The sequence below is a fragment of the Pelobates fuscus genome, chromosome 9 (assembly GCF_036172605.1).
Source record: "Pelobates fuscus isolate aPelFus1 chromosome 9, aPelFus1.pri, whole genome shotgun sequence".
In the NCBI taxonomy this organism is placed as follows: Eukaryota; Metazoa; Chordata; class Amphibia; order Anura; family Pelobatidae; genus Pelobates; species Pelobates fuscus.
Genome location: NC_086325.1, coordinates 86,650,878 through 86,676,051, shown reverse-complemented (window position 1 = coordinate 86,676,051; position 25,174 = coordinate 86,650,878). Strand labels below are relative to the sequence as shown.

General features: G+C 45.1%; 1 protein-coding gene across 1 annotated transcript in view; it reads left to right on the top strand.

Annotated features, from left to right (window-relative positions):
- AMMECR1 (AMMECR nuclear protein 1) overlaps positions 1-25,174 on the top strand; it is a 194,861-nt gene that overhangs the window by 32,706 nt on the left and 136,981 nt on the right. Inside the window, exon 2 of the mRNA XM_063432147.1 lies at positions 8,919-9,045. The gene's annotated coding sequence lies outside the window, so the exon portion shown is untranslated. The remainder of the gene's footprint in view (positions 1-8,918; positions 9,046-25,174) is intronic.

Genomic DNA, 25,174 nt, shown 5'->3' with positions numbered 1-25,174 from the left:
AAACTCACCGGCTCACATACCTCGCTGAGACGACCACTCGCTACTAGACCGGACCGGAGGAATATTCAAGTCCCCAACATCTCTCCTCATCAGAGACAGATACCAGCACTCTCGGCAACCATTCACTGAAGCAACCGCCTCGGAGGAGAGCTGGGGACACAATCCCTCTACTTCTAGAAGTTAAGTAACTTACAGTCTCTGAGTTAAGAGCTAATAATGCTAAAGCTTTATTTCAACTTACTAAAGTCTGCTATCAAGTTCTCCAGCAAGCCTGCTACAGCTTTCCTCAAATCAAGTACCGTATTATTCAAGTTCAGCTGTACCTGTCTTGCTACAGATAATCTTAATTCTTCATACTAAAGTCTGCTATCAAGTTCTCCAGCAAGCCTGCTACAGCTTTCCTCAAATCAAGTATTATTCAAGTTCAGCTGTACCTGTCTTGCTACAGATAATCTTAATTCTTCATACTAAAGTCTGCTATCAAGTTGTCCAGCAATCCTGCTACAGCATCCCTCAAAACAAGTACTATTTAAGTTTTGCTGCACCAGTCTTGCTACTGATAATTCCACTGTATATAATCTCTTATAATTTGAACTGTTAACAAGAATAACGGACTCTAATGAATTCTGAACCTTGTCAATGCTGAATGAAACAAACCGTTTATTATTTAAAGAAACAGTAACTGTGAAGTCTCAGTTCCATCTAAGTGTCTTAATAAAAGATCAAAGTCCTAAGAAATCTGCAGTTGTGTTCCACATCATTTACTGTGAACGTGACAGAGACTAGGGGACACTGAGAAACTAGGGGACACTGAGAAACTAGGGGACACTGAGAGACTAGGGGACACTGTGTCCCTAGTGTCTCCGTGTCCCAATGTCTTAGTGTTTCCCAATGTCCCTATGTCCCAGTGTCCATGTGTCTCAGTGTCCCCATTTTTCCCAGGGTCCCCAAGTGTCTCAGTGTCCCCAGGTCTCCCAGTATCCCCTAGTGTCTGTGTCCCCATGTGTCCCCTAGTTTCTCAGTGTCCCTTAGTGTCACAGTGTCCCCATGTCTCCATGCTGCCTTTCCCCCCATCCCTCACTTACCTGAGCTGTAGAGCTGCTGTCTGGACTCTGTGCTGTGTACCTGCTCCCTCACGGATCAGTTGGTAGTAGAGAAAGGCAGGGAGGGATATGCTGTTACTTCCTATCCCTGCCTTTCTCCACGCACAGTGACTCCTACTGGCCGGTGCTGGTATTGCAGAGCAATTTCCGTTTATGCTGAGAAAAATACCTGCATTTGTATTGCCAGTATTACTGCAATGCTGGCACTGGACAGGCAGCCTCAAATACCAGCTGTGCCAGTAAAATACCAGTCAAGTGGCAAACCTAAGAGTAGTGTGTGAAAAAAAAATGGGCCTATTCTATGGGCCTGGGCCTAGAGCTGCAGCTCCATCAGCCCCTATGTTAATCCGGCCCTGGGTAGACAGGCTTTAAATATGAGTAGTTTAAAGTAAGAAACATCATTCACCTGTATACTTTATACAGGTATAAGTTTGGTCATTTAAATGCATTTTAAATTCACAAAAAGCTAAACACTCCCACACAAAAAGTCACGTTCCTAAACATACTTTCTGTTTGTGTCTTTAATTGATGGGCCTCTTGTTTATTATGTATAATGGTATAATTGGTGCATACCACATACAACAATGAATAAGTAAATATGTATCAGCCAAATCCTCCATAATTCTCTCTGCATCAGGCAGCAGACTTCGTTGAACCTCTGCTTTCTTGAAATACTCGACACATTTTCTCCTCTATAAGTCCAATTTTATCATCAGCTCACTCCTCTTGACAGTTTTTTTTTTTTGTATTCTAATAGTATTCTACACCTTTTGAGGCTATATTTTCCCATACGTATTGTCTGTCAGTACCCGAATTTAATTGACCCTCTGTCAGGGTACCTGAGGTCTCTACCTTTGAGAAGGGTAGAGACTTAGTTGTTTATCCGTCTAGACACGCCATATCTCCCGTTCCTCGCGGTCCATCCAGTCTTTCTAACGCTGGCCGCAAGGGATCCGCTTCCTTTTCTAACATGACGCTCGATACGTGACGTCTTGACGCTATCCCGAGCGACCTGCCACTCTATTGGCTTTATCCTATCAGCACTCAGCTGAGGCGTGTCTACTCTCCGGACTCAGGGTATTTAAGCTTGCTTCACTCGTCAGCTCATTGCCCTGTCGTGGTTCTAGCTTGTCTAGTCACTCAGTGCTCTGGTATTCTAGTTTGCTCTTTGGTTCTGACCCGGCTTGTTGTACTATTCTGCTTATCTCTGTTATCCCTCTGACCCGGCTTGTCTCTCGCTTACCTGTCTTCTCCTTACCTCGACCTCGGCTTGTCTCTGACTATTCTCTGTACGTTAGTCCGGCCATTCTAAGGCCCGGTATACGTACCTTTCTACGGTTAGTACTCTGCGTGTTGGATCCCTGTCCCGATCCTGACATTACGACAGGGCCAATGGATCCTGCAGGTACTAACAGTCAGCTTGGCTCTTCCGACCCCAGGTTTGACGCCATGGAACACAGGATGGATCAGATGGCCCTAGCACTACAGGCGCTTTTGTCTCGTGCTAGTAACCCACCAGAGGAGACACGTACTCCTTCGATCTCTCCTGTAAGTTCAGGTCTAGAAGTGGCTACTGTAGGTGCTTCTTCTCGTATTACTCCACCAGTACGTTATGGCGGTTCACCTGAGAAGTGTCGTGGTTTTTTGAACCAGATCAGCATCCATTTCGAATTACAACCCCGCTCCTATCCTACAGATAGAGCGAAGATTGGATTCATTGTTACGTTACTCATTGAGAAGGCTCTGAGATGGGCTAATCCTTTATGGGAGAATGATAACCCATTAGTCTATAACTATAATGCCTTTGTAGCTGCTTTTAAAAGAACTTTTGACCCCCCTGGTAGGAAGGTCAATGCAGCTAGATTACTGTTGCGCCTTAGACAGGAAAATCGAACACTTGTGGATTATGCACTAGAGTTCAGATCCTTGGCGGCAGAAGTTAAGTGGAACGAACAGGCTTATATAGATGTATTTTTAAATGGGCTATCAGATGTAATCCTTGACGAGGTCGCTACTAGAGAGCTCCCTGAGAGTTTGGAGGATTTAATTTCTTTTATCTCTCGCATTGATGAACGCTTAAGAGAGAGACAGAACACTCGAGATAGGACTCGTAGACCCTCCTTTAAACTAGCTCCTGCATTTCGAGATTCTGAGATCGAAACCTCACGTTTCCCTGAGCCTATGCAGATAGGTAATACTCACCTCACAGAGGAGGAGAGACAGTACAGGAGAAGGGAGGGTTTATGTATGTACTGTGGAGTCAGAGGTCATTTACGCCTAAATTGTCCCAATCGTTCGGGAAACGCTCGCACCTAAGTTTCTCTAGAGGACAGGCCTTGGGTGTATCTATTTTGTCCTCTGTTCTTAATTATAAAGATCACAGGCTTCTGTTACCCGTTTCTTTGACTTGGGAGAAGGGAGTAGTAAAAACCATGGCTTTGATCGATTCTGGAGCCGCTGAGAGCTTTATCGATCAAGTTTTTGTTAACAAGCATACTATCCCATCCCAGTTAAGGGAGACACCCCTGGCCGTTGAGGCCATACATGGTAGACCGTTACTTGAGCCTGTTATTTTCCGTGAGACCATACCTGTGAATTTAACTGTTGGCATTTTGCATGAGGAAGATCTATCCCTGTTGATCATTTCCTCTCCTTCTATTCCCATAGTCCTGGGGTACTCCTGGTTAAAGAGACATAACCCTAGCATTAATTGGGAATTAGGGGAAATAGTTTCATGGGGTCAGAATTGCCAAGAGAAATGTTTGCGGAGGGTCTCGCCTCTTTGCCTGGCAAACACGTCGGCTAGCTCCTCTAATCCTACAGAGATACAAATACCGCCTCAGTACCTGGATTTAAAGGCAGTATTTGATAAAAAGAGAGCCGATACCTTACCTCCACACAGATCCTTTGATTGCAAGATTAACCTACTCCCTGGTACCATGCCTCCCAGGGGTCATGTATACCCGTTATCTACTAAGGAGAATTCAGTTCTAGAGGAGTATATTCACGAGAATTTAGACAAGGGATTCATTAGGAGATCCTCCTCCCCTGCCGGGGCTGGATTTTTTTTTGTTAAAAAGAAGGATGGTTCTCTTAGGCCTTGTATTGATTATCGAGGTTTGAACAAGATAACCATTAGGAATGCTTATCCCATTCCTTTGATTACTGAACTCTTTGATCGTTTAAAGGGTTCTAACATTTTCACTAAGTTAGACCTCAGAGGGGCGTACAACTTGGTGAGAGTCCAGCAGGGACACGAGTGGATGACGGCGTTCAATACTCGTTACGGTCATTATGAATATACTGTAATGCCTTTTGGGTTATGTAATGCACCGGCCGTATTCCAGGATCTGATAAATGAGGTTCTTAGGGAATTTCAGCAGGAGTGTGTTATTGTATACCTGGACGATATACTCATACATTCTAGAGACATTGAGACTCACCACGATCAGGTCAGAAGGGTTTTGCACAAACTTCTTCAACATGGGCTGTACTGCAAATTGGAGAAATGTAGTTTCGATCAATCCCAAGTAAATTTCCTCGGTTATGTGATCTCTGGGGAGGGATTTAAGATGGACCCGGATAAGCTCCAGTCCATTCTGGATTGGCCTCTACCCAAGGGTCTCAAGGCCGTTCAGAGATTCATTGGGTTCTCCAATTACTATAGGCGCTTTATTAAGGGTTATTCTTCTATTATTGCGCCCATCACCAATATGACCAAACAGGGGGTTGATACTAAGAATTGGTCTACGGAAGCTCTCCTTGCTTTTAAAACTCTCAAGGAGCGTTTTGCTTCCGCCCCAATTTTGGTTCACCCTAATACCACTCTGCATTTCCTACTTGAGGTAGACGCCTCAGAGACTGGCGTAGGTGCTATCCTATCCCAAAGGCTAGGTGTGGATAAACCATTACATCCATGTGGATTTTTTTCTAAAAAATTGTCTGGTGCAGAGAGCAGATATGACATTGGGGACAGAGAACTACTAGCTGTTATCAAAGCTTTAAAGGAATGGAGACATTTATTGGAAGGGACATTACATCCTGTTACTATTTTAACGGATCACAAGAACTTGTCCTATATTGGAGAGGCCAAGCGATTGTCTTCCAGGCAAGCTCGTTGGTCGTTATTCCTTACCCATTTCAACTACGTTCTTACTTATAGGCCTGGTTCAAAGAATTCTAAAGCCGATGCTCTATCTCGCCAATATGAACCATTGGCTTCTTCTGAACCGGTTCTGTCTTCTATTGTACCCCAATGCAACATTATTGCTAACACAAGTCTCAAAATCCATTCCCCGTTGCTTGCCCAGATCTTGAACTTACAGCATCTAGCACCTGGACAGACTCCTGAGGGAAGAAAATTTGTTCCTCCTGAACTCCAACTGGAGCTCTTACAGTGTTTCCACGAAAGCAAGGTGGCTGGTCATCCTGGCATTCGCAAGACTTATTCCCTGATCTCCAAGGATTTCTGGTGGCCTTCCTTACGAAAGGATATTAAGGAGTTCGTCGGGGCTTGCGAGACTTGTACCAGGACTAAACAGCCTCACGCATCTCCCTGTGGTTTGTTGCTTCCCTTGGACATTCCTGAGAAACCATGGTCCTGTTTGGCCATGGACTTTATTGTGGATTTACCTGCCTCCAAGAGACAGACAGTTATTCTCACGGTGGTGGATAGATTCACTAAGATGGCTCATTTTGTACCGTTGCCTAAACTCCCCTCATCTCCTGAATTGGCGGAGATTTTTGCGAGAGAAGTTTTTCGCTTACATGGGATACCTTCTGAAATCGTTTCTGATAGAGGCTCTCAATTTGTCTCACGATTCTGGAGATCCTTTTGTTCTCAATTAGGCATCAAATTGAACTTCTCCTCTGCATATCACCCTCAGTCTAACGGAGCCGCTGAGCGTACTAATCAAAAGATTGAACAATATCTGCGCTGCTTTGTTTCCGAACACCAGGATGATTGGGTCGGTTTGATTCCTTGGGCAGAGTTCGCACACAATAATCTCGTTTGTGATTCTACTCGTTCCAGCCCCTTCTTCATGAATTATGGCTTTCATCCCTCCATTTTTCCTTCGGTCTCTTCTTCCCAAGGAGTACCGTCGGTTGATGATCATGTCGCCAATCTGAAGAAGTTGTGAGATCAGACTCGTCAGATTCTCCTGCATAATTCTATGTTGTTCAAAAAACACGCTGATAAACACAGAAGGGCGGCTCCAGTTTTTGTCCCTGGGGATAGAGTATGGCTGAGTACTAAGAACATTCGTTTAAAAGTTCCCTCTATGAAATTTGCGCCTCGGTACATAGGTCCTTACAGGGTTTTGTCTCGTATCAACCCGGTTGCGTATCGCCTAGCTCTGCCGTCGGCCTTACGCATTCCCAACTCCTTTCATGTGTCGTTGCTGAAACCACTGATTTGCAACAGATTCTCCTCTGCGGTTTCCTCACCTCGCTCTGTTCAGGTGGACGGCCAGGAGGAGTACGAGGTCAACTCCATTATCAATTCCCGATTGTCCCGGGGAAAATTACAGTATCTGGTCAACTGGAAGGGATATGGTCCTGAGGAGAGGAGTTGGGTACCTCAGGAGGACGTCCATGCTCCTCGCCTCCGCAGGGCGTTTCACTCCCGCTTCCCATCTCGTCCCGGTCCCTTCCGCCCGGTGGGCGTATCTGAGAGGGGGGGTACTGTCAGGGTACCTGAGGTCTCTACCTTTGAGAAGGGTAGAGACTTAGTTGTTTATCCGTCTAGACACGCCATATCTCCCGTTCCTCGCGGTCCATCCAGTCTTTCTAACGCTGGCCGCAAGGGATCCGCTTCCTTTTCTAACATGACGCTCGATACGTGACGTCTTGACGCTATCCCGAGCGACCTGCCACTCTATTGGCTTTATCCTATCAGCACTCAGCTGAGGCGTGTCTACTCTCCGGACTCAGGGTATTTAAGCTTGCTTCACTCGTCAGCTCATTGCCCTGTCGTGGTTCTAGCTTGTCTAGTCACTCAGTGCTCTGGTATTCTAGTTTGCTCTTTGGTTCTGACCCGGCTTGTTGTACTATTCTGCTTATCTCTGTTATCCCTCTGACCCGGCTTGTCTCTCGCTTACCTGTCTTCTCCTTACCTCGACCTCGGCTTGTCTCTGACTATTCTCTGTACGTTAGTCCGGCCATTCTAAGGCCCGGTATACGTACCTTTCTACTGTTAGTACTCTGCGTGTTGGATCCCTGTCCCGATCCTGACACCCTCTCAACATTCATACGTTTCTTTTGTCTCCTTCAATAATAGTCACAACCTCTCCTCCAAAAGCACAAACCCCACTTCCATAAGTCCCCCTCTTTCATTAGGTAGCTTCTCCAGATCAGGACAGCATGCAGTTTACATGTGCCATCTAGTGGTGGGAGGATTCACCTCTGGGTTGATGTTATTGCCAATGGGAGACAAAAAAAAACAACATTTAGCAACCATTTACTTTGTTAACTTATCAATTAAGTTATGGTGGTCCTCACAGGAGGTCCTGTGAGCCATCTTACCTTAAGGGATCGAGCTGTTTACAAACTGTTTAAAAAAGAAAGCTGTGAAGAGAGCACAGCTTGTTCTTAGCTTCAACGAGAAAGTCTCGGAATGGGCTGATACTCAAATAATCACAACTTCCTATTCACAAAACTGTGTAAGAAATATTTCAGATGAAGTTGTTATGGTTATATGTTCCTTAAAATTATGTACCTTTCAAACAGGTGCTTCTATTGTACAGCGCTATGGAATTTGCTGGCGCCTTATAAATAAAATAATAATAGTAGATATAAATAGAAAGAAAAACTTACAATTGATAGCGCAGTTAGACCAGTCAAAGCTGCCCACAGGAGGCAGCCCACTGAAAAATGCTGTGATATCCCAGCAGGTCAGTCCAGCCCTGTCCAGCCCTGCAGAGAGGCTACATTGGCCCTCCAGTAGGAAGTACCTGAACATACATGAGTACCTGGAGACACCTGGCAAGCCCCCGGCACATGTATGCTTTTTACCTGATCTTTTCTTATATCAAACATCCTTATGCAAGATGTTGTCGCCTCTAGCTTCTATTTATCAGGGTTCTTACCTGAGATGGGAGTCTGTAGCGCAGATATGTTTGCTCACCCTTGCAGATAGACCCAGTCCAAGGTGACCAGATAAGAAGCCACCTGGACTGTGAATCTGTGCACGGGGTCTGTGCAGGAAAGGTGATTCCAATGCAGTACCGACAAGGACACAAACAGCAGGATAGTCAGGGGATAGCCGAAGTCAAAGGATGCCAGAGGATATGATTAACGAAGTGTAGCTGAAGTCAAGAGATGCCAGAGATCAGGATAAACGTAGACAGAAGCCGGGGTCAATATGGCATAAACAATATGGAGTACCCTGCTGATTACTGATCTGTCTCAGGTGAAGCACAGCAATAGACGAAGTCCAGCCCCCAGTGCTGCAGACAAGCCAGGTAGAACAGGGCTAGAAATACTCCAAAGAATAGGAACTGCTGTGGCTGAAAGGCAGTATAGCAGGAAAAGGACCCAGGCTCAAATCCCCTGTTGGGCACTTCTGGGGTGACTACGTCTGGCCGTCTGGATGTCACGGTGAGAACCGTGACACTATTCATATTGACTTGTTTATTTATTTTTTGTTATTTTAATAACACACACACCCATTGTAAAGCAATGGAGCTATACAAAGAAAATAATAATGATATGAAACATACATATGAAACACTTGCATGTATATTTAAATACCCCTACAGAAAGTGAGATGTTTGAAATGTTGTTGTTTGTAATCTTTTTTTCTTTTTTTTCTAGACGTCCAAACACATTATGAGCTAGAAGCTGCTGTAAGAGAATACTGGATGTGTAGAGGGTGCAGACGAATTGCCTTCTCTTCCCTGCTGACATACAGCATATGCAGTTCCAGAAAGGTTCTATCAAGGTATGCAAAGTTTCATGTTTATATTTGTTAATTATACAGCCCTTGCTAGTGTTGAGCCCCATTTCTGCATTGTAATATATTACATACATTGAATCATATAATACAAAATATACCGCACTCCAATAAATGCAAAAAATGTATTTATAAATATTGATACAAGAAGATATTCCTTACTATATTAGTATATAAGGGGAAGAAAAAAAAGCTACAACATGCGTGAAGCCCATAGAGCAACTAGTCCTATGCCTGTATATCTAGGTATACCATAACCTTGATACAAAAAATGATTCTATACATATATAGCATGTCAATAAACACATAAGTAAACCACAGTCGATCCAACCCCTGGTTAAAGCAGCAATGACTGCATTGATAGTCAATGACTGACTGAAAAGTCAGATACAATTGTGATCCTTGTCTGTAGATAGCACGGTCCTCTAGGGCAAAAACATGCACAGTCCTTTGGCTTTTATATAATCCAGGCAACTTTATTGTAAATCCACACAGGAGACAGCAGTAAATGTAACCATAAATGAAATAATGTAACACAAATCCCTATAACAAAAAGCCTAGCTCGTCTGAGCACTAACTCACATCAGATTCCCTATCTCTCAGGGGTTAAACTAAACAAAACAATATTGGTTTCACCAACCTAGAGTCTTTGTCCACTCTCAGCACTCCAGTCTTTAGCCAGCCTGCTGCTCCCAGCCTTTCAGAGAGAAACAAAACATTCTCCCCTTACCTGCCTAGCAGGGAGGGGTTTATTCCCACTGCTGCAGCCGATTACCTGCAGCTGGGCAGTAGGTTGGAGACGGTCCAAAAACCCTGGCCTGGATCTATGTCTTCCAAGAAAACCGCTAAACTGCGGAGTGGAGCATTGGCCCTCCCTTCTCTCCAAATGCTCCACCCCAGGGGCCCATAACTAAACAATCATTCCGGTTATATACACAGAATCATACTCTCCCCCTGGGGTTAAAAATCATATGCCTCTCTGAACAATCTTGACGAGATATAGACTCCCTCACAGACCACCCCATTCACCTTATCACATATCCCCCTCCCCAGCTCAGACCCATCGGGGCGAGCGGCCTGGGACCATAAACAGTGAACACGGGAGAGGCCATCTGCATTACCTTGGGCAGTTCCAGCCCTGTGAGTAATAGTAAACTGGTAAGACTGAAGGCTGAGGAACCATCTAGTCACCCTAGCATTCTTTTCTTTGTTTTGCCTCATCCATGTTAAAGGAGCATGGTCCGTGATCAGTGTAAAACATCTCCCTAGTAAGTAATATCTCAGGGATTCTAAAGCCCATTTTATCGCCAGGCATTCCTTTTCCACTACGGAGTACCTCTGTTCATGGGGATTCATTTTCCGTCTCAGATACATAACAGGATGTTCCTCTCCTTCATGCACCTGGGACAGAACTGCACCAAGGCCCACATCAGACGCATCGGTCTGTACCACAAAAGGTTTAGTGAAATCCGGAGCCACCAAAACAGGGTCAGCACACAAGGCTCCCTTCAAGACTTGAAAGGCATGCTCCGCTTCCGGGGTCCACTTAACCATAATCGGGCCTTTTGCCTTAGTAAGTTCAGTCAGTGGGTTGGCAATAGTAGCGTACCCAGGGATGAACCTGCGATAGTAGCCGGTTAAGCCTAAAAAAGCCCTGACTTGCTTTTTAGTTACAGGACGTGGCCAACTGGTGATGGCTGCTACTTTGCTCTCTTGTGGTTTAAGGAGCCCCCGCCCGATAGTGTACCCCAGATATTTTGCTTCTTCTAGCCCTAAAGAACACTTAGCAGGGTTAGCTGTCAAACCGGCAGCCCTAATACTATCCACAACCGCCTGAACCTTCATCAAGTGGGTTTCCCAGTCCACACTGTGAATCACCACATCATCCAGGTAGGCGGCTGCATACTGTCGGTGGGGCTGAAGTATCTTATCCATCATACGCTGAAATGTTGCTGGGGCACCATGCAACCCAAATGGCAGTACGTTATATTGGAACAACCCATCAGGGGTAGAAAACGCGGTTTTCTCTTTTGCTTTCTCTGTCAGGGGTACCTGCCAGTATCCTTTGGTGAGGTCCAAGGTGCTCAGATATCTGGCCTTACCTAATCGCTCTATTAGCTCATCCACACGAGGCATCGGGTAGGCATCAAACTTAGAGATATCATTTAGCTTACGGAAATCATTACAGAAACGGATTTCCCCATTTGGTTTGGGCACTAACACAATTGGGTTGTTCCACTCACTTTGTGATACTTCAATCACCCCCAACTCAAGCATCTTTTTAACCTCTGCACTAACCGCTTCACGTCTAGCCTCAGGTATCCTGTAGGGCTTCAGATTGATCTTCTTCCCAGATTCAGTTAGGATATCATGTTTGATTATATGTGTTTTTCCTGGTATTGGGGAAAACACATCCCTATTTTTAGACACAAACTCCCTGACTTCCTGTTTCTGATGGGGGGCAAGAGTATCAGCGACATGCACCTCCGGACCCTGCTCACTAGTGGCTTGAGTAGGTTTATCTCTGGTCAGGATGAGAACCTCTCGTTCTACCCATGGCTTCAATAAATTTATATGATATGTCTGTTCTGGCTTCCGTCGGCCTGGCTGTCTTACTTTATAGTTCACGTCACTGATCCGCTCAGTGATTTCATATGGCCCTTGCCAGCTGGCTAAGAACTTGCTTTCTACCGTGGGAACGAGAACTAGAACCCTATCACCTGGTTTGAATACCCGTAGCCTTGCGTTCCGGTTATAGCTTGCTTGTTGGGCTCTCTGGGCCTTTTCCATGTTTTCCCTAACTATGGAAATTACAGCTTCGATTCGCTCCTGCATTTGCGCTACATGCTCTATAAGACTGTGATGGGGGGTATACTCTTGTTCCCATGTTTCCTTGGCAACATCCAGTATGCCTCTTGGATGCCTACCATACACTAACTCGAACGGTGAAAACCCTGTGGAAGCTTGCGGGACTTCCCTAATAGAAAACATCAGGTAGGGTATGAGATAATCCCAGTTTTTTCCATCCTTGTCTATCACCTTCCGCAGCATAGCCTTTAGAGTTTTATTAAACCTCTCCACTAATCCATCAGTTTGCGGATGGTATACTGAGGTTTTCAGCTGCCTGATTCTGAGCAATTTGCACAAATCACGCATGATTTTTGACATAAAAGGGGTTCCCTGATCTGTGAGAATTTCCTTTGGTATACCCATCCTGCTAAACATCATCAGTAACTCCCTTGCAATATTTTTAGAGGTGGCATTCCGTAGAGGTACTGCCTCAGGATACCGTGTTGCATAATCAACAACAACTAAAATGTACTGATGTCCTCTAGCGGACCTAGGCAACGGCCCTATCAGGTCCATTGCTATTCTTTCAAATGGAACCTCTATGATGGGAAGGGGTACCAACGGACTACGAAAGCCCTTATGCGGAGCTTTCAGTTGGCATTCTGGGCAGGATTTACAAAACCTCTCTATTGCCGAAAATACTCCTGGCCAATAGAATCGGGACAGAATTCGTTCCCTCGTTTTTTCAAAACCAAGGTGCCCACCTAACACATGGCTATGGGCTAGTTTTAAAACAGTGTTTCGGTGAGATTGGGGAACTAACAGCTGTTCTGCCTCCTCTTCCCCCTTCTTCTCTACTCGATACAGCAGATTATTTTTCACCATGAAATAAGGAAAGCTTACGGCCTTGTCAGGGTCCACCCTTGTACCCTCCACCATTTGCACATTCTCTCTTGCAGCTGTCAAGGACATATCTCCCCATTGGGCTGCCCGGAAGTTACCAGGGGGGATTCTGAGATCCTGAAACTCCACTTCCTCTATAGGGTCTTCAGTATGGGGAGGTTCTACCTCATTACCCAGGCACACCAAGGGTGTCTCTTGCTCGTTACCCAATTCACATTCTAAATCGGAGAAAGGAAAAATATTCTCTATACACTCTACCCCGGGTAGCTCCTCAGAGCGCATTTTTGGATGAGCAGAGCACTTTTCCCATAGGTGGCAGAAATGGGGAAAGTCCCTCCCTAATACCACATCATACGGTAATAGGGGCACTACCCCTACGGAGCATTTAACCTCCCCTACCTCGGTGCCAAACTCAACCTCTGCCGTGGGGTATGTGTGGGTGTCACCATGTATACACACAATATCAATCACTTGTCTGGTATCTATTTTGCCTGGCTGGAGCAGAACACTTTTTATCAAGGTAACCTCACTCCCTGAATCAATTAGAGCTTGTACATTCTTTCCTTCCACCCTCACCATTATTAAATGCATTGCATTAATAGCACTAGTCACCACACACATCTTTGAGCAAGTCAATACAGTCCTATGCAGAGCCCTTGTCCCTACATCACACTGCATGGGCTCTTCATTCTCTGGACAGTTCCGTGCAAAATGTCCAGGCTCATGGCATTTAAAGCACCGGAGTTGTCCCTCAGCTTGGTCTTGTAGCCGTACTGGAGCTGGTGGGGACCTTCTGCCACCCCGGTCATATGGTTCAAGGTTCGGTACAAAGTTTTGTCTTTTGTTTCCCACTTTCCCGCTTATCCGGTTGTTAGCCGGTCGGGACCTCTGATGAGGATCAATACTGTATGGCTCCTTGGCAACCAAATACCTCTCAATCAGGCACATCATTGCTTCTGGATCCTGAGGGTACCCTTGGCAGACCCATTGTCGCAGTCCTGTTGGCAGGTGTCTGAGAAAACGGTCCATCACAACCATTTCCACTATCTTGGTTGCAGGGTTGCGCTCTGGCTCCAGCCACTTCTGAGCGAGCCTGAGCAATCCATACATCTGGGCTCTGGTAGGTTTACTCACATCGTATGCCCAATTATGAAACCTTTGGGCTCTAATGGCTGGTGTTACGCCAATGCGCTTTAGAATTTCTGCTTTAAGTTGCGTGTAATCCTGGGTCTGGTCAGAAGGTAGGTCTTCATAGGCTTTTTGGCACTCCCCACTCAGGCATGGAGCTAGAAGCCCTGCCCACTGGCCCAGTGGCCATCTTTCCCGGGCAGCAACCCTCTCGAAAGTGGTGAGATAAGCCTCCACATCATCTATCTCCGTCATCTTATGCAGGAAGTCAGTGGCACGGATACGGGATCCCCTTTCACCAGGGGGGCTCCCTGCAGATGGCAATATCCCTCTCTGCAACACCTCAGTAAGGGTAGCCCTATCCATCTGCTGGGCTTCCTTCAGGTTCTCAACCTGTGCAACCAGTAGACGATTTGTTTCCTGTTGTACAGCAGTTGCCTGTACCAGAGCTTTCACCAGTTCCTCCATTATAGCACCAAGCAGGTAACAGTCTTAAAGGTACAGTGCTGCTTGTTTGATTAACAGGTCTGCCAAAATAAAAGTCCTCAAGCAGACAACCGGATGACTGGCACACCCACAGACCCTCAATGTGCTACTGTGCCCGCATTCTCCACCATATTGTGATCCTTGTCTGTAGATAGCACGGTCCTCTAGGGCAAAAACATGCACAGTCCTTTGGCTTTTATATAATCCAGGCAACTTTATTGTAAATCCACACAGGAGACAGCAGTAAATGTAACCATAAATGAAATAATGTAACACAAATCCCTATAACAAAAAGCCTAGCTCGTCTGAGCACTAACTCACATCAGATTCCCTATCTCTCAGGGGTTAAACTAAACAAAACAATATTGGTTTCACCAACCTAGAGTCTTTGTCCACTCTCAGCACTCCAGTCTTTAGCCAGCCTGCTGCTCCCAGCCTTTCAGAGAGAAACAAAACATTCTCCCCTTACCTGCCTAGCAGGGAGGGGTTTATTCCCACTGCTGCAGCCGATTACCTGCAGCTGGGCAGTAGGTTGGAGACGGTCCAAAAACCCTGGCCTGGATCTATGTCTTCCAAGAAAACCGCTAAACTGCGGAGTGGAGCATTGGCCCTCCCTTCTCTCCAAATGCTCCACCCCAGGGGCCCATAACTAAACAATCATTCCGGTTATATACACAGAATCATACTCTCCCCCTGGGGTTAAAAATCATATGCCTCTCTGAACAATCTTGACGAGATATAGACTCCCTCACAGACCACCCCATTCACCTTATCACACAATGTATATGTCAACGTTTCATCCACTGAAGAAAATGTGCATATGTATATCCACATAGAAAAAACATAAAATAAGAGAAAACAGGAAAGAAAAGAGAGCAAAAAAAATCTATTACATAACAAAAACCTTTTCAAAAGGTTAATCAAAATATCACAACATGTCCATACTTGGTGTTACTGAGTGTGTTCTAAATGTATCTCTCTATATATATATACAGTGGACTGAACTTTTAGATGTATTAGACAAGAAAAATAAATGACTATAGCAGCGTAATTACACTGTAGCAGACAGAAACAAAGACAAAAGAAAATCAATACAAAAACCATCAGATATAGAACACAACACACCATAAAACGATTCAGTCACAACTGCACACATTCACAATAATAATCCAATAAACAGAATCCAGCAACAATAGTGTAACATTCCCAAAGCCAAAGGAAATATACTGAGAATGACAGTACAAAGACAGAGGGATAGTGACAACTGCAATGAGCACTACATTGGACAGACTCTCCGGTCAACTCGATAGGGAAAGTGATATGCCTTCTCCGAGTGGAAGAAATAACAACTATAAGGACTTCCATAATGATACAACAGTAGCAGCATGGTTGTGCAATAATTTCCAACATTGAGGTCTCCGGATGTACATTAAGCGGATATCCTGCACCCTGCATCTTCCTGAAATATTTTTCATGGTTTGATTACTGTAATATGATTGTGTGTAATATCCAAAAAAGGTTACAAAATTTAGCAGCTAGAATATTAATAGAGTCTAATAGATAATCTAACAAGAAACTTGTTTTCAGTGACCTGCACTGACCGCCAATTATGTAGTAAGTATCTATAAAGCTATAAAGCCATTTATTGGACTGGCTCAGAACACATAAATACAATAATAATGCCTGTTGGAACATCTGTCCTGTCCTTGGTAATCACCAGAATAGCCTGCCATGGTCTTACAGTTCTATCCAGAGCCATGCCCTTCAAGTACTTGGAGAGACTCTTAAGAGACATTGTCTGCTCTTTATTAAAGAGAACAAAAGTTTTATTATAACGCAATAAAGGGGAGTCTAGGGGGAGTATCATTAATCACCAATCAAATATAGACAACTATTAACTAATACCATGGACAGCTTGTGCAAGCAACATTACTAGGTAGGGTCTTCTTAGAAGGGGAACAAGACATAACCCTGCCCGCACACCTTTACTTTTAACAAAATATGTTCCTTACTGCCCATTAAAGGGACACTATAGTCACCAGAACTACTACAGCTTATTGAGTTTGTTCTGGTGAGTAGAATCATTACCTTCAGGCTTTTTGCTGTAAACACTGTCTTTTCAGAGAAAATGCAGTGTTTACATTACAGTTTAGTGATAACTTCACTGGCCACTCCTCAGATGGCTGTTGGAGATCCTTCCTGTGTCATGGCTGCCTAAAATGCATCCAAACATACAGTATCTCCTCCCTCTGCATGCAGACACTGAACTTTCCTCATAGAGATTCATTGATTTAATTCATCTCTATGAGGAGATGCTGATTGGCCAGGGCTGTGTTTGAATCATGCTGGCTCTGCCCCTGATCTACCTCCTTATCAGTCACAGCCAATCCTATGGGGAAGCACTGTGATTGGATCAGGCCACCACTTCTGATGATAGAATGTAAGCTCGATTGAGCAGGGTCCTCTTCAACCTATTGTTCCTGTAAGTTTATTTGTAATTGTCCTATTTATAGTTAAATCCCCTCTCATAATATTGTAAAGCGCTACGGAATCTGTTGCCGCTATATAAATGGCAATAATAATAATAATAATAATAATGTCAGTGTGCAGAGTTACAGCTTCTGGCTTGAATACAGTAAGAGTTTGCTATATATATGGAGGCATGAGGGGCCCAGGGGGGCTAGATGGTGGTTTTCACACTATAGGGTCAGGAATACATGTTTGTGTTCCTGACCCTATAGTGATCCTTTAATGTCCTTTTATTATCTCTATAGTATTTCAAAGTCTCTAAAGAAATACTCACAAAACACAATATGCACAAATCACAATATTAAAATCTGTTCTCCTCTCAAAACAGTTTCATATCAACAAAGTTGTATTGAGGGTTCCTAGTTGGCGTCTTACTGTTTTTAGCCTATCGCTGGCTGCCCATTGTGATTAACAATGCGTACTGTTACTAGCAATGGGCAGCCAGTGAAAGGCTGAGAGTGTCCGCTTTAGATAAAAGCCTATCACTGGCATCCAAGGCAATAATTCCTTCTCAGTACAGTGGCCGAGTAGAGTACAGGAGAGGTGTGGCAGTGCAGACAGAAACCCAAAAGCAATTTAACACCTTAAGGTAAGATGACACCCACGGACTTCAGACCCCAAAACAAACTGCATTTAGTTAAAGTTGTATTCAGGGTGGAAAGACCCTTTAAGTCGTGTTGGTGCCCGTAGTGTGTCTGGATTGTCCCTTTTAAAGCTTACCTTCATGGAGACTATAGGTTATGCCAATAGTGGGTTATGGTTTGATCCCTAGATACAACGTCCATCATCCTTGGAGGATCTTCCTTTTTTCAAACTCTCGACTTAGCTTTTATTAAAGCATGTGAAGTCTTTTGACTGTTTGTCACATATTCCATGGTTAATTAATTTATTAATTCAGCTAATTTAAAGTGATATAAAGAAGATACAAAAACCAGGCATAATGTAGAATTACATAATTTTTATTACTGTATTATTCTTAGAAGTCCTCTTTCTGAAGGTGTTCTCCTGCCTTTTTTTGCCTCTGAAACCCACAGAGTTAATCAGTATTGCTCTAGAATGCAAGAAAACCATTGGCATTGTTTCTTGTTTCAAATACATTCAGGCATCTGAGTCTTTGTTTAGCATAACGTACAAACTAAACTGCTGTTCAGCAGTAACACTACACAATATAGTTCTTGCTCTCTCCAGATAGAAATTGTTCCAGCAGAATGATTTGACTAAAACTCATGTGCTTAAATTATTTTCATGCCTTTTTAAATACTTTTTTATTATGGTCTTTTGGCCAAGAGACAGACACGAGACAGACTGTATGACAGCGTTACTCAGTGTGTGGGATTAGCCCTCCAACAAGATGAAAACATTGTTGACACTTCTGCATCGTCTGCGAGAAAGAAATGAATGTCCTTAACTCCCCCTGTTTAGATTATGAGATCAGATGACACAAGCTTTATTTGTATAATGTATTTACTGGCGTTATTTGATAAATCTCCGCAAGATACATTAATAACAGTGGCAGCACAAATGTTACTGTCAGTTATTGTCGAATCTAAAAACAAACTTTTCGTTTATCCTTTGTGTAGTCTTATATATAACTTTTTTCAATACATTAACAGCATAATATTGCTCCTACTCTTAAATGGTTAAACGCTGCCATGTTTTGAACTGTGTGGCCTGAATCCAAATCTGACGCTAACCCGGTGTCTACAGTAAGTAACATAATATGGCAATACCGTGGCATTGCTCTTATATTAAGACATAGCTCCTTATTAATCCTTTCTAGAAATGACACCGAGAATATTCTGGCACCAAATCAAATATGTGTTTAGGCCAGTGGCATTGCTAGGGAGACTGACAAGGACTGGAGACCCAAGTGGGGCCCTGAGAAGCCTCAGGTCCTATTTTGGCCCCATTGAATTGTTAGTCCTGAGTCCCAAGTAATACTGAGAGAAAACTGGCATCTCCAATTACATAATTAATGCACCATGTTTTGAGTTAATTATATAGCACAGTGCGGTATTGCTGTAAGTGCAGGGTTTAAATACATTGGGTTCAGAGTTAGTTACAGTAAGCCCCATGGCTTAGAACAGCAGGTGTAGAATTATAAATATAGAGAAAAAACGGGTCGCAAGAGTATTCTGAGAACGGACAGCAACTGAAATAGCCTGCCCTTCGGTAGGTCCCCGCTCAGAACTCAAGCTGGTTTTAGCTCATCTTGTGCCATTACAGAGAGAACATATCTGAAGCATATCAGACTGGTCCCACCCATACGGGTAGTCCAGATCCGAAATGCCAGCAAGTTCTCTCTGCACGAGAGATACAGCAACCCCAGACGATCGTTTCAGCCTTGTTAGGCATCATCAGTGAGGCATAGCTAATATCTCTCTAGGCACCGTGAGCAAGGGGTCCACGTCTGGATTACCCTTTAAACTTATGGAGAGAAAAAACGGGTCGCAAGAGTATTCTGAGAACGGACAGCAACTGAAATAGCCTGCCCTTCGGTAGGTCCCCGCTCAGAACTCAAGCTGGTTTTAGCTCATCTTGTGCCATTACAGAGAGAACATATCTGAAGCATATCAGACTGGTCCCACCCATACGGGTAGTCCAGATCCGAAATGCCAGCAAGTTCTCTCTGCACGAGAGATACAGCAACCCCAGACGATCGTTTCAGCCTTGTTAGGCATCATCAGTGAGGCATAGCTAATATCTCTCTAGGCACCGTGAGCAAGGGGTCCACGTCTGGATTACCCTTTAAACTTATGGAGAGAAAAAACGGGTCGCAAGAGTATTCTGAGAACGGACAGCAACTGAAATAGCCTGCCCTTCGGTAGGTCCCCGCTCAGAACTCAAGCTGGTTTTAGCTCATCTTGTGCCATTACAGAGAGAACATATCTGAAGCATATCAGACTGGTCCCACCCATACGGGTAGTCCAGATCCGAAATGCCAGCAAGTTCTCTCTGCACGAGAGATACAGCAACCCCAGACGATCGTTTCAGCCTTGTTAGGCATCATCAGTGAGGCATAGCTAATATCTCTCTAGGCACCGTGAGCAAGGGGTCCACGTCTGGATTACCCTTTAAACTTATGGAGAGAAAAAACGGGTCGCAAGAGTATTCTGAGAACGGACAGCAACTGAAATAGCCTGCCCTTCGGTAGGTCCCCGCTCAGAACTCAAGCTGGTTTTAGCTCATCTTGTGCCATTACAGAGAGAACATATCTGAAGCATATCAGACTGGTCCCACCCATACGGGTAGTCCAGATCCGAAATGCCAGCAAGTTCTCTCTGCACGAGAGATACAGCAACCCCAGACGATCGTTTCAGCCTTGTTAGGCATCATCAGTGAGGCATAGCTAATATCTCTCTAGGCACCGTGAGCAAGGGGTCCACGTCTGGATTACCCTTTAAACTTATGGAGAGAAAAAACGGGTCGCAAGAGTATTCTGAGAACGGACAGCAACTGAAATAGCCTGCCCTTCGGTAGGTCCCCGCTCAGAACTCAAGCTGGTTTTAGCTCATCTTGTGCCATTACAGAGAGAACATATCTGAAGCATATCAGACTGGTCCCACCCATACGGGTAGTCCAGATCCGAAATGCCAGCAAGTTCTCTCTGCACGAGAGATACAGCAACCCCAGATGATCGTTTCAGCCTTGTTAGGCATCATCAGTGAGGCATAGCTAATATCTCTCTAGGCACCGTGAGCAAGGGGTCCACGTCTGGATTACCCTTTAAACTTATGGAGAGAAAAAACGGGTCGCAAGAGTATTCTGAGAACGGACAGCAACTGAAATAGCCTGCCCTTCGGTAGGTCCCCGCTCAGAACTCAAGCTGGTTTTAGCTCATCTTGTGCCATTACAGAGAGAACATATCTGAAGCATATCAGACTGGTCCCACCCATACGGGTAGTCCAGATCCGAAATGCCAGCAAGTTCTCTCTGCACGAGAGATACAGCAACCCCAGACGATCGTTTCAGCCTTGTTAGGCATCATCAGTGAGGCATAGCTAATATCTCTCTAGGCACCGTGAGCAAGGGGTCCACGTCTGGATTACCCTTTAAACTTATGGAGAGAAAAAACGGGTCGCAAGAGTATTCTGAGAACGGACAGCAACTGAAATAGCCTGCCCTTCGGTAGGTCCCCGCTCAGAACTCAAGCTGGTTTTAGCTCATCTTGTGCCATTACAGAGAGAACATATCTGAAGCATATCAGACTGGTCCCACCCATACGGGTAGTCCAGATCCGAAATGCCAGCAAGTTCTCTCTGCACGAGAGATACAGCAACCCCAGACGATCGTTTCAGCCTTGTTAGGCATCATCAGTGAGGCATAGCTAATATCTCTCTAGGCACCGTGAGCAAGGGGTCCACGTCTGGATTACCCTTTAAACTTATGGAGAGAAAAAATGGGTCGCAAGAGTATTCTGAGAACGGACAGCAACTGAAATAGCCTGCCCTTCGGTAGGTCCCCGCTCAGAACTCAAGCTGGTTTTAGCTCATCTCGTGCCATTACAGAGAGAACATATCTGAAGCATATCAGACTGGTCCCACCCATACGGGTAGTCCAGATCCGAAATGCCAGCAAGTTCTCTCTGCACGAGAGATACAGCAACCCCAGACGATCGTTTCAGCCTTGTTAGGCATCATCAGTGAGGCATAGCTAATATCTCTCTAGGCACCGTGAGCAAGGGGTCCACGTCTGGATTACCCTTTAAACTAGGTTTAGATAATAATCTGGTTAATCATTTAAAGATTTGGTTTCATAGTGGCCTAACATGATAGATGGGCAGCCAGACGTGTATTCACATCAGAGTGACCTGACTAAAAAGGTGCAGACCCACCTTCTTTCGTGGGGGGCTCATATATTTTGGGGCAGAGTCAGTGATGCAATCTCATCACTTGGTCTCCTCTTCTACCTACTCCAACCAGTGGACATCAATGTTGGGAGCTTTGAAGATGAACCTGGGGAAAGAGAGAGAGAAAGAGCTGAAAAAAGATAGGCAGAGAGGCGATGCTGTATGTTTACTTATGTGAGTTGTGCATGAGTACCGAGCAAATCTTCATAGCAGTAAAACTTACAGTAATGTGCAAAGTGTGTTAATGTATCATAGAGCTCCCCAGAAATAAAAATCTAATTCTATCGTGCAATATGGGTGTATTACAGAGCTCTACAGCAATAAAGGGTACTACCTATGGGAGGAGAGGATGAAAATGGGGTACTATCTATTGGAGGAGAGGAGGAGAATGGAATACTTCCTGTGATGAGAGGAGGGGAATGGGGTGCTACCTATGATTAGAGGAGGAGAATGGGGTACTATCTATGGGAGGAGAGTGTGGTACTATCTATGAGAGGAGAGGATGAGAACTGGTTATTATCTATGGGAGGAAAGGAGGAAAATGGGGTACTATATAAGGGGGAGAGGAGGAGAATGATATACTACAGGTGGAGCATGGGGTACGATCTATGAGAAGAGGAGGAGAATAAAGTACTATCTGTGAGGTTAGGAGGAGAATGGGGTACTATCTTTAGCAGGAGAGTGGGGTACTATCTATTGGAGGAGAGGACGAAAACAGGGAACTAGATATAGGACGAGAGGTGGAAAATGGGGTACAATCTATGGTAAAAGCAGAAGAGAATGAGGTGCTATCTATGGGAGGAGAGGATGCGAATGGGGTACTATCTATGGAAGGAGATGAGGACAATTGGGTACTATGTATGGGAGGAGAGTGTGGTGCTATCTATTGGAGGAGAGGATGAGAACAGGGCACTATCTTTTTTTTTTTTTTTTTTTTTTGTCAATCTCTTTTTTATTGAGGCATAAAGTTATATATGGTACAAAATAGAAAAAGGGAGACGATAAAGTGTTGTACATCACGGGTATAATACAATGCAGTTCACATCATCCCTGAGTATCACATAGCCTCATTTTATATTATGGTTGTATAATCATGAAAATAACAGGCTGTTAAACATTGTTGTTAGATCATAACATGCTAGCGTAAGTAGGCCCATGAAAAGTGAAGCGTGGGTATGATTTAACATGTTATCTTAACCACAGGCTGAGTTAGGTCATGCTGCGTGTGCCGTGGTGTAGTTTGGCTAGGTCAGACTAATACAGATCTCTTATCGCTTATATAACATATCACAATATGTCAGTATGATTAGGCGTAAGTAAGCTTATCGAAAGTTAGACTTAATTATGACAAAATAAGCTAAAGTAGTAACAGGCTGAAGTGAGACATACTGTGATTGCTGCGGTGTGGTTCAGTTAGGTCAGGCTAAGGCAGATCAACCATGTAACACAGCACAACGCGTCAGCGGTATTAGGCGTTTCAAAAGCTAGACATAATTTTGTCAAAACATATTAAATTAACAACAGGCTGATTACAAAGCAGGCTATAGGAACATGCTGTAAAAACCGCCAGTCTATCATGGCAATGCAGGGCAAGAGCGGAGCAACGAAGTAGCTGTAGTCGTTGGAGACAACATGGACAGTTCAGGTGTCGGTTATGTATTGTGCAGTCCGTTACCGGGGTTTCTGCGGGCAGATCCCGTTGGGCTAACGGTCACCTTCAGCCAATACCTCTGCGGGGAGACGTTGACGCTCGTACCTGAACTATCCCCATTGTTGGGGCGAGGGGCGAGTGGTGTGGGGCCGCCCTCCTGCCCCGGGTCGTTGGTAAGGCCAGCACCCTTAATCCACAGACTCGGTGACTCGATGAGGCCGGGTCTACCCCTTCGTGGGCGTCCTGGATAGCCTGGATGTTCTGTCGCCGCCTGCGGCGGTCAAGCTTCCGGCGGTGTGGTCGGTGCTGCGGAGTTGGTCTCCGTGCGGCCTTCGGCCCAGGTAGGCTGCCAATGTGAGTGGTGAGCGCGGCTCTGCGTGGTTCGCCCGAGCGCGGCCCCTTCCCGTTCTGCTTCCTCTGCTGCACTGCCCCCTGTTCCGGGGTACGGGTTGTTTGTCCGCCACGTTGCTCCAATTTGTCCCAGAAGCGCTGAAATATGGCGTCTATTTGCGTGGAGTAGTGCTCCGGTAGAGTGAGCTGCTTATCAGGGTCTTGTGGTGCCTTGAGCTCTGCCCCCAAGTGCCTGTCCACCATCTTGTCCGTCGTTTTGCGCCGACTGTCTCCGTCGCCGCTTGGACGGGAGAGTGGTAGTGCTCGGTGCTTCAGGCTGGCAGGGACCGGGATAACCCCCACCGGTCCATAGGGGGGGAACGGGAGTACAAGCTTGGTCTTTCCGCGGTTGATAGGTACAGGGGAGCGGCCGTCTCCCCCGCGCCTGCCGCGTGTGTAGGCCGCAGATGCCGATGCGGAGGGTTCAAGCATTTGGGCGACATGTTTGGTGTCCCCCGGTAGGTCCCGGCTTTGTCTTTCTCGTTAGGGACTGAGATTTTCTCGGAACCGCCGTATCGAGCAGATTACCGTCTCAGTTAGTCGCTTGGTGCGGGAGCCCTAGGGAGACACGTCCGCACAGCTCAGCGGTCAGGCCCCGCCCCCTCAGGGCACTATCTTTTAACCCCTTAAGGACCAAACTTCTGGAATAAAAGGGAATTATGACGTGTCAGACATGTGATGTGTCCTTAAGGGGTTAAAGGAGAGGAGGAGAATGGTGTACTATCTATAGGAGGAGAATGGGATACTATCTATGAGGAGAGAAGGAGAATGGGGTACTATCTCCTGCAGGAGAGTGGGCTACTAACTATAACGGGAGAGGAGTAGAATTAAGTACTATCTATGGGAGGAGAGTGGGGTACTATCTATGGGAGGATGGGACAAGAACGGGGTACTATCTATGGGAGAAAATAAGGACAATGAGACACTATCTATTGGAAGAGAGGAGGAGAATGGTGTACTATCTATTGTACAGCACTACAGAATTTGTTGGTGCTTCATAAATAATAATTATAATTTATGGGAGGAGAGGAAGAGAATGGTGTACTATCTATAGGAGGAGAATGAGATACTATCTATGATGAGAGGAGGAGAACAGGGTACTATCTATTGAAGAAGAGGAGGAGTCTGACTGTTGACTGTAAGTCAACTGGGGTCATTTTTAGCTGTCCCAGTCTGACCAATGAGTTCTGTGCAGCGCTGTCAACATTCCACCAACTACTGTGTTAAATAGTAAAACCCATTTCTAATATGAGAATTGATATTAGCAGTGGGTTACCTTAGAGTTATAGTTTGAGTTTGTGGTAGGGTTAGAGTTAGATTTAGGGGTAATAGTAGGGTAGGGTTTCACTTAGTGTTGGGGTTGTGTTAGTCTCGGGTTTGGGTAGACTAAG